This window comes from Puma concolor, chromosome A1 (assembly GCF_028749965.1).
Source record: "Puma concolor isolate L17-30 chromosome A1, mPumCon1.1.hap2, whole genome shotgun sequence".
Taxonomy (NCBI): Eukaryota; Metazoa; Chordata; class Mammalia; order Carnivora; family Felidae; genus Puma; species Puma concolor.
The window spans coordinates 45,673,650-45,684,931 of NC_141667.1; the positions used below are offsets into that span (position 1 = coordinate 45,673,650).

At 37.5% G+C, this 11,282-nt stretch overlaps 1 pseudogene; it reads left to right on the forward strand.

The window, feature by feature from the left end:
- The first annotated feature begins 3,933 nt into the window (after positions 1-3,933).
- Positions 3,934-4,039, forward strand: LOC112861920 (U2 spliceosomal RNA; annotated as a pseudogene).
- Positions 4,040-11,282: the final 7,243 nt, after the last annotated feature.

Below are 11,282 nucleotides of genomic sequence, written 5' to 3' on the forward strand. Positions count from 1 at the left end.
TAACTTTATCAAGAATTTTGAAAAAAAGTTATCAAAGAAATTGAAAACCTAGATTGTTTTCTAGAAATCTAGATAACCAAAGCCTATATGAACAAGTAAGCAAATAGAAACTGAGTGTGTATAGTCATGTCCCTCCACAGCAGATCACAAACCTGCACAGATGTCCTGTCAACTCTTACTAACATTTCAGGAATAGAATAAAGTAAGCTACCCAACTGATTTTATGTGACTTATATAACCTTGATGCCAAACAAGAAAAGAACAGTATAGTAGAAGAACATTAATGATCAATATCTTCTAGGAACCCAGGTCACAAAAGCTAAAGAAATAATAGCAAATTGAATTTAGCAGCATTTAAATATATATATGTATATATACCATACTCTAAATATATATATACCATACTCATATATATGTATATATACCATTCTCTCTCTCTCTCTCTATATATATATATATACATATATATATATATGTATATATATATATATATATATATATATATATATATATATATATATACACACATATATGCATACATAATATACCCCTACATAAATAGGGATTATCTCAGGAATGGAAAGATTGTTAAAAATCAGAAAGTCTACTAAGACACATACCACTTTAAAAGATAAGGAGAACAAGGCATGTGATCATTTCAATAGATGCAGAATAAGCATTCAATAGAGTCTAACATATTTTATGAAGAAAATTAACATTTAAATATAGATGGTAATTTTTTTAACCTGACAAAGGATATCTATGAGAAAACTAGGACATATATTAATGACTATTCTTTGGAAACATTCCATAAAAGTTAATAAAAAGACAAGGATGGCCTCTATTTCTACTTCTCAACATTGTACTAAATCATTCAGCCAAAGAAAATAAAGAAAACAAAAAGAATCAGCACAAGAATTATACAAAAAGAGCTTTTTGAACTTAGACTAAAATTTATTTATCATAAAGTGGTCTCTAAGACCCTGTGTGACCTGACCCTACTTACCTCTCCAAATGCCTTCCCTAATGCTCTCCATCCTCCTCTGCCTTCTGGCTACATTTGCTTATTATTAGGTTTTTATTTAAGGTCTTTAAATTGGCTGTTTTTTCCCCTTGTTTCCTAGAATATTTTCCCCCAGCTCTATTCATGACTGGCTCCTTAAGCCTTTAGTCCCACCTTAATTGCATCTTTTATAGCCCTGTTTATTTCCCTCTTTGCACTTGTCATATTCTGTAATTAATGGTTTAGTTGTACATTGATTTATTGATTGCCTCTCCTATTAAGTTGTCAGCTTGGTAAAGATATAAAAAAGTTTTTTTTTTATTGTTTATTGCCATGTCTTAAGAGCTCAGCACAGTGCATGGCACAAAACATACTGTCCTATCAGTATTTGCTAAGGGAATGAATGAATAAATCAACAAATACCTTTATATCCATACCGCATGGTCCTCATAGTATACATCATCTTATTTTCTGGGTATTTTTGAGACACATTATCAAATTTTTCTGCTTGCCACTTTTATAGAAATGCAGATTAATCTTGCTTGGGACAGCTCATTTGTTTTTCAGATTGAGTATGGTGTCATTATTTGGACATAATTTCTCTTCATTACAATCAGAGTCATAATACCGTTACAGCACATTGAAAGGATGAAGTTAAACCTAGGGCGCCTAGGCTGCATCTGGGATACTCAGAGATCATCATTTCTTATTAATTGAGAAACATCTTTAGAAGCCAACTTCCTATTAGCTCCATGTACTGACTACATCCTAGTGAAAAGAATGGAGAGGAAACATAAGTACCATATGTATGGATATATATGATTTAGACTTGGTTACTCTATGTTCTGTATTAGTTAAACTAGTATGTATCTTATCACTTATCTATCTCTGACTGATATATACACATTATCTAGAAAACTAATATTCAATATATAAAATGTATAATATACTTTAGCTATATAAAATATAAACATTGTAGAGGGAGAGAGCCAAAGCATAAGACACTCTTAAAAACTGAGAACAGGGGCGCCTGGGTGGCGCAGTCGGTTAAGCGTCCGACTTCAGCCAGGTCACGATCTCGCGGTCCGGGAGTTCGAGCCCCGCGTCAGGCTTTGGGCTGATGGCTCAGAGCCTGGAGCCTGTTTCCGATTCTGTGTCTCCCTCTCTCTCTGCCCCTCCCCCATTCATGCTCTGTCTCTCTCTGTCCCAAAAATAAATAAATGTTGAAAAACAAAAATTTAAAAACTGAGAACAAACTGAGGGTTGATGGGGAGTGGGAGGGAAGGGGGTGGGTGATGGGTATTGAGGAGGGCACCTTTTGGGATGAGCACTGGGTGTTGTATGGAAGACAATTTGACAATAAATGTCATATTACAAAAGTAAAGTATAAACATTGCAATGTATTATATAATATATAAGTAATATTACATGTAATATGTAATATAATTATTACACATATTATATATTAATATGATTACATTATAATATTGCATATTATTTTTATATGTCATACATATAATACTCCCTTTTCAAGCAAAATAGTTCTTGACTAGTTATTAAAATAATAGTTCCTTAGGGGCGCTTGGGTGGCTCAGTTGGTTAAGCATTGGATTTCAGCTCAGGTCGTGATCTCATGATTTGTGGGTTCATGGGTTCGAGCCCTGTGTTGGGCTCTGTGCTGGCAGCTCAGAGCCTGGAACCTGCTTCAGATTCTGTGTCTCCCTGTCTCTGCTCCTCCCCGACTTGTGCTCTGTCTCTCTCAAAATAAATAAACAATAAAAAAAATATTTCCTAGATAACAGTTCCTTAAAATTAAGAAGATAAAGTAACTAAGCTGGAGTTAAATATTCATGCAATAAACTGGCCACTAGGATCTGTAGGACTTAGATATCCTCAAGAGTATGGCCTTCTCCAGTGACCCTTTGATAAAAATGGCAAATCATTAATACTTGTAAATCAATCATGCTACTTAGCACTAGTAAATCAAGAACCACTTTGTAAAGACAGTCTAATTCCTGGTTAATGAACTGATAGCTGACTTGACCAGGCCAGCTGAAGATGGCATTGTCAAATAGTAACTGAATCTGCATATTTTTCTGTCATCTTTTTTTTTTTTAATTTTTTTTTCAACGTTTTTATTTATTTTTGGGACAGAGAGAGACAGAGCATGAACGGGGGAGGGACAGAGAGAGAGGGAGACACAGAATCGGAAATAGGCTCCAGGCTCCGAGCCATCAGCCCAGAGCCTGACGCGGGGCTCGAACTCACGGACCGTGAGATCGTGACCTGGCTGAAGTCGGACGCTTAACCGACTGCGCCACCTAGGCGCCCCTCTGTCATCTTTAATAAGAACCAGCAGCAATGGATTTGGGGCAAATATAAGGAGAATCTACATGATGAGATGCTTTGTCCCATTATGTTTATTTTTTTCTACCACTCCAGAATTTTAAATATAAAAAGGTCAAGGTCTTCCTTCTGTTTTCTCAGATTTGAAGAAGCAGAGATACCAGAGACCACAGGGAGTAGCTGGTTGGGAAGCTGAGGGATCAGGTGAGACATGTCTGGGATGTCCAGAAAGGCACAGAGGCAGCTTGACTACACATGGGCCTACCAGGGCCACAAGAAAAAGTCAATGGATTTTCCCTTCCTCTTGCACATACCAGAGAAGCTGATGTGGAACATGTTGGGAAACTGCTCGGAGGCTCAAGAAATCTGCTCAAAGAGATGGAGATGAGAACAGGGAATAGAGGTGAACTCTGGTTTCAGGTTAGACTCTAACTATTTATTCCAATTATTCATGCCATGTTTCATAGAATCTGTGGTCATCACAGAGAAATCTAGATTTGCTTCAAGAAAGTCATAGCAAAAAAAGAAAGAATGAAAATCATAGCAAGATTGATGAAGAAACCACTTTAAATGATCTACTATGAATCGCTTCTCGGCCTTTTGGCTAAGATCAAGTGTAGTAAATGATCTACTATGGTTAGTTCATGGTTTAGCAAAATTTGTATTGAACCTTGAGTGTGTCTACTCCTTCATTCCTATGAACAATCTCAGTTTCCCCTATGATTTGGCTACTATAGCTTGATTGATGATGCTCTTATTTCAATGTGTACCCCCCCCCACACACACACACTGCTCTCACATATATGTACCTAGCTAGTCCCCTGATTTGCTTTTACAGTCATCAGTGTAATAACCTACTCACAGAAGTGTGTGGTACCAGGTATTAGGACAGGGCCCTGTCTATGCCCTCTATTCTATGGAAGAGCCATTGCAAATCCAGACACTCTGGCTTTTCAAATAAGATCGTCTTCCTTCTGCAACATATAGACCCAAACACAGCCTACCTTACTACCTCCAGGCAAGCAGTCCCCTTGTCTTTGGGTACCAGGGTCAGGTTGTGTCACATACTGATTTTAACTTCCATTACTGTGTTAAAATGAGAGCAGACAAAGCATCATGTTAAGAGGGGAGTGGTGCCAGATGGATGATAAAATTTCTTGCATCCATGAAATTCTAGGATTCTGTAAAACCCACTGGTGTCATACAGGGACAGGCTCACTGTCCATGTGGTTATATTATATCCCTCAACAAGCCACAAAAATTATTAACATCCATCTGAGCCCTCAAAGATAAAATAGTTAAGTGGCAAAAGGTGATTTTTTTCTGACCTGAGCAAAATGGGGAAAAACACTTATGTTTCAAAACCTATGGAAAGAAATAAAACATATTGATGCAGGATATCACTGAACACAATAGAGTATGGTGATTTGAATGTTTGGGCTCTGGATTCAAAACAGAAACACTTGGGATTAAGACCATTCCTTTGTTGCTTAGTCACTTCTGGCAAGCCATTTAATTTCTGAGCCTTAATTCTTGTTTTTCCTTTTGTAAAATGGGAATAAAAGACACAGGTTATAGGATTCATTGTAAAATGAAATGAGGTAAAGCATATAATGATTCAGTATAGTGCCAAACATTTCACACGTGCTCACTTAATGGTAGCATTCATTATAATATAATTTATTCATTTCTGATTATTTACATCTCTCATCTTTATGTTTTCTCAGATTCTCTGTGTTTAGTAACCCAATTGTGTTAAGGCTCTTCATCTCACATGAGCTAACAAAACAAGCTCTGATTCACTTCCTTTCCATGCAACATTGAACCTTTGCTTCCTCCAATGTGAAAGTAGCAGACTGGAAAACGATTCCTAATACCATGCATTGTATGTGTAAAAACCAGAGTGAGAAAAAAATACTCAATCAGATCATCTTTAAATTGAGCATTCTGGGTTACTGGTTTTGGGTGTTTAACTCAGTCAGTAATTGACATTCCTGTAGCATTTCCAAGCAAATCCAAGGTATGACAGCTTTTACATTTCCTCTGTGCTATAGCCATTCACTAAACCATTTGATTACATAGTACAATCAAATAATTTTGACACTATAAGGGAGCTTAGAAATGATGTATTATAATGCCTTTTTGAAGAAATAGGTCCAAGGAGGTTAAGTGCCCTGTTTTTAATTCCATAGAGAGTAGAAAATAAACAAAGCAGAACAAAGCATCTGGCAAGGCAATGTGTAAGATAGAATGAGTACAAACATCTACTTAGTCTACAGGATCTTAAAGGTTACTAGAGAAATGATATGTGTGCAAGATAACTGTAATGCAGGATAGACCATTGTTGAGTGCTATAACAGTTTTAAAAGGATAAGATATTACTTCCAGCTAGAAGAAATAGTTGAAGGAAAATCTCACATCTACGCATCCCAGCATCCATTTCCTTTTCTTCTGTTGGTGACATCCCTCTTCTTTTCAGAAGTCAAACATCATTCTCAGTCCCTATAGCGCAGGTGGAACTAAACCCAGCCCAAAGAACAAGGTCTGCATATGACCTTGCCCAATTGATTGGAGTACCACATTCCCTAGCCATGTATGTCCATTACCTCAGAGATGGGTTCATGACCTAGTGGTAACCATGAGAGCCCTACCCAAGACTTAAAACACACACGCACACACACACACGCACACACACACACACACACACACACGTAAATAGGTTTTTTCATTTTAGTAGAGTTCTTAAGTTAGAAGAGCATATTCTTGGAGCTATTGGAAGCCATTGTAGCTACTTCAAAAGGAAATCTTAATTAAAAATCTATTCAGTACAAAAGAAATCAGAGTCAAGAGGTAGAAACATACAGATTCCTGATGGCATAATTTGAGCAGCTAGATACAGCTATATCTTAAGTGAATGCAATGCCTGCTCTTTTCAGTATTATAACTATTTATAAGTTTAAGGTGGATTTGCAACTCAGAACAGAGATATTTTAATTTGGACTTTTGTGGATTGCAGATATCCAACTGGTGTGTGCATGAGAAAGAATTATAAGCTGGAACTATAGGTAGAGGGTAGATATTGGAAAAGTATAGATTTATCTGGGAGACACAAAGCATTGTGTAGATGCAATTAGAGTGAGTGAAGAAATACCATGGGAGATTGAGTTCGGAAATACGAGATAAGAGTAGATTTGGAAGCCTTTAATCCTATACCAGAGGGTCTGAACTTGAAGGAGACACAGGAGACATCAAAGAAGAAGCATCTGGCAATAAGCAGAGGTGTGCTTTAGAAAGAGTGAGCAGGACACTATCCAGGGGGAATTTATAGGGAAACAATTTTCTCCCTTTGGTAGAGAAAGCCACATGATAGACATGCTATTAACGTTCTTGTAAAGTCTCTCTTCTTTTTCAGAAGCAGCACCATACTTCCATTTCCTGCTTGACATAAATTTGTGTTCTGTGAGTCGATTCGTTCCGCTGATGTTTTCAATTGCTTAAATGTCACTCTTGCTTCCTGGGAAATTCTGGGGGTGTCATTTCACATTCAGACACATACATTCACTTCCAGTGATTATTTATAACATCTAATCTCTGTGCCTTGAAATTGTCTTCAACTCAAAATTCCTCAAGCCCATCACCATTAGCTTAGACTAGAATGGGAAAAATTTTTACCTATCACAAGCATGGCTACAGACAATTGTTTTTTAATAATACCTTACATTCTTATGAATTCTTTTTAATTTCTTTATGGTGCCTTAACAACGTTTCTCTCTTGTGATTATCCAAATGTCCTGTCAAATAACTAGGAAAGTTCTTATCCTGTTTTAACTAATTAGGTGACTATATCCCAAAGATGCTAAGCTAGTTGCTTACAGACAGAAGACATGCCAGTTACAGAGCCAGGGTTTTAACTCCAAACTTCAGACTGTATCCTAGAAGTCTGTCTAGGATTCCAAAATGATTTTCCTAAAAAAAATTGTGGAGTTTAAAGAAGATTGTAACATCTCTCTAAAGAATAAATTCACTTAAGGATATTTATATGTTTGGGGATGAAATGAAATGACAGATTTTGTGACAGCAAACCTTTGTCCTAATATGTTGCCAGTTGATTCTTAAGGGTTAGGATCAACATAACCAAGTGCTTATATTAAATACAGAAAGGCAGCCTATACTGGTGTCACCGGTTTGATGATGACCTAAGAAAGTCTGATCATTCTTTCTGCAATAGGAGAATCTTGCTACTTTTTAACAGATGCCTCAGATCATTCCTTTTAAAACCATGGCTCCTTTTAAAACAAAGGCTCAAACTTTTCAACAGGCATCAAAGTCATCCAGAGTGCTTATGAAAAATGCAGATTCCTCAGGTCTACCTTCATAAATTTTGACTCACTGGGTGTGGGTAGAGCCCTATAATCTGTATTGTAGTGCATAAACTACACTTTGAGAATACAAAGACCCATTGGATATGTTACCTAAGCATGTTCTGAAGGTCTGTCATGGTAGCAAGATACACACAAGAACCCTGTGAAGAGCTCTTTCAATCCAGACATAAATAATACTCTGCTGAGGAGAAAACAATGAAAAATAGGTGAGATTGGAGGTATGGAAAGTCACCTTAGAGTCCACACTGAAAACCAGATGTGACCATACTATCAATAAACTTAAAGAGGTAATGATCAACCAGAAGACATCAGCCATAGACATACAGGAAAATGGTGCCCTACTGGCAAAGAATGGCAGCAGCCCTCCAAGAAATTAATTCTTTGGTTCATTCATGGGAGTACTCAGTGCCCATGGCAGGCTTATTCCTAATATGGAGATTAGCTACACAAGGCTCTGCTAAACCACACCATCTCACATTTGAAATCAGATAAGTGACTCTTCTTTTTTCTGATGCATGCTTTCCCATAAAACTTTTCATTGTTTTTGTGTTTCCTATGTAGCATTTTGTATGGAAAGAAGGCAATTCTAGATAAAGTAATATAGATATTCCTGTTTATAAGACATTTAAAAAATTTACAATGAGAAACACTATACACATTCTGGAGTCCATCAGTTTATAAGATCTTGATTAGTTTTAACAGTACTTTTGAAAGCTGGGTCTAAACTGTTTACTAATAAAAATAAGTTTTTGGGTTTTTTTTTCCATATTTATTTAGTTTTATTGATCATTGAGAATTCTGGGGGTTTTTTTGTGTTTTTTTTTTGTTTTTTTTTTTTGTTTTTTTTAGTAAGAGCAGGGGTTTATTTCTAAAGTCTGTTATTTTATCTATCTATCTATCTATCTATCTATCTATCTATCTATCTATCTATCTATTTATTTTCAATATATGAAGTTTAAGGTCAAATTGGTTTCCATAACACACCCAGTGCTCATCCCAAAAGGTGCCCTCCTCAATACCCATCACCCACCCTCCCCTCCCTCCCACCCCCCATCAACCTTCAGTTTGTTCTCAGTTTTTAAGAGTCTCTTATGCTTTGGCTCTCTTCCACTCTAACCTCTTTTTTTTTTCCTTCCCCTCCCCCATGGGTTTCTGTTAAGTTTCTTAGGATCCACATAAGAGTGAAACCATATGGTATCTGTCTTTCTCTGTATGGCTTATTTCACTTAGCATAACACTCTCCAGTTCCATCCATGTTGCTACAAAGGGCCACTTTTCATTCTTTCTCATTGCCACGTAGTACTCCATTGTGTATATAAACCACAATTTTTTTTATCCATTCATCAGTTGATAGACATTTAGGCTTTTTCCATAATTTGGCTATTGTTGAGAGTGCTGCTATAAACATTGGGGTACAAGTGTCCCTATGCATCAGTACTCCTGTATCCCTTGGGTAAATTCCTAGCAGTGCTACTGCTGGGTCATAGGGTAGGTCTATTTTTAATTTTTTGATGAACCTCCACACTGTTTTCCAGAGTGGCTGCACCAATTTGCATTCCCACCAACAGTGCAAGAGGGTTCCCGTTTCTCCACATCCTCTCCAGCATCTATAGTCTCCTGATTTGTTCATTTTGGCCACTCTGACTGGTATGAGGTGATATCTGAGTGTGGTTTTGATTTGTATTTCCCTGATGAGGAGCGACCTTGAGCATCTTCTCATGTGCCTGTTGGCCATCTGGATGTCTTCTTTAGAGAAGTGTCTATTCATGTTTTCTGCACATTTCTTCACTGGGTTATTTGTTTTTTGGGTGTGGAGTTTGGTGAGCTCTTTATAGATTTTGAATACTAGCCCTTTTCCCGATATGTCATTTGCAAATATCTTTTCCCATTCCGTTGGTTGCCTTTTAGTTTTGTTGGTTGTTTCCTTTGCTGTGCAGAAGCTTTTTATCTTCATTAGGTCCCAGTAGTCCATTTTTGCTTTTAATTCCCTTGCCTCTGGGGATGTGTCAAGTAAGAAATTGCTACGGCTGAGGTCAGAGAGGTCTTTTCCTGCTTTCTCCTCTAGGGTTTTGATGGTTTCCTGTCTCACATTCAGTTCCTTTATCCGTTTTGAGTTTATTTTTGTGAATGGTGTGAGAAAGTGGTCTAGTTTTAATCTTCTGCATGTTGGTGGCCAGTTCTCCCAGCACCATTTGTTAAAGACACTGTCTTTTTTCCATTGGATATTCTTTCCTGCTTTGTCAAAGATTAGTTGGCCATACGTTTGTGGGTCTAGTTCTGGGGTTTCTATTCTATTCCATTGGTCTATGTGTCTGTTTTTGTGCCGATACCATGCTGTCTTGATGATTACAGCTTTGTAGTAGAGGCTAAAGTCTGGGGTTGTGATGCCTCCTGCTTTGGTCTTCTTCTTCAAAATTACTTTGGCTATTTGGGGCCTTTTGTGGTTCCATATGGATTTTAGGATTGCTTGTTCTAATTTCGAGAAGAATGCTGGTGCAATTTTGATTGGGATTGCATTGAATGTGTAGATAGCTTGGGGTAGTATTGACAGTTTGACAACATTTATTCTTCCAATCCATGAGCATGGAATGTTTTTCCATTTCTTTATATCTTCTTCAATTTCCTTCATAAGCTTCCTATAGTTTTCAGCATACAGATCTTTTACATCTTTGGTTAGATTTATCCCCAGGTATTTTATGCTTCTTGGTGCAATTGTGAAAGGGATCAGTTTCTTTATTTGTCTTTCTGTTGCTTCATTATTCGTGTATCAGAATGCAACTGATTTCTGTACATTGATTTTGTATCCTGCAACTTTGCTAAATTCATTTATCAGTTCTAGCAGACTTGTAGTGGTGTCTATCGGGTTTTCCATGTAGAGTATCATGTCATCTGCAAAAAGTGAAAGCTTGACTTCATCTTTGCCAATTTTGATGCCTTTGATTTCCTTTTGTGGTCTGATTGCTGATGCTAGAACTTCCAACACTATGTTAAACAGCAGCGGTGAGAGTGGGCATCCCTGTCGTGTTCCTGATCTCAAGGAAAAAGCTCCCAGTTTTTACCCATTGAGGATGATGTTAGCTGTGGGCTTTTCATAAATGGCTTTTATGATGTTTAAGTATGTTCCTTCTATCCCGACTTCTCAAGGGTTTTATTAAGAAAGGGTGCTGAGGGGCGCCTGGGTGGCGCAGTCGGTTGAGCGTCCGACTTCAGCCAGGTCACGATCTCGCGGTCCGTGGGTTTGAGCCCCGCGTCAGACTCTGGGCTGATGGCTCAGAGCCTGGAGCCTGCTTCCGATTCTGTGTCTCCCTCTCTCTCTGCCCCTCCCCCGTTCATGCTCTGTCTCTCTCTGTCTCAAAAATAAATAAACGTTAAAAAAAAATTTTTAAAAAAAAAAGAAAGGGTGCTGAATTTTGTCAAAGGCCTTTTCTGCATTAATTGACAGGATCATTGGTTCTTATTTTTTCTTTTATTAATGTGATGTATCACATTGATTGATTTGTGAATGTTGAACCAGCCCTGTATGCCAGGAGTGAATCCTACCTGATCATGGT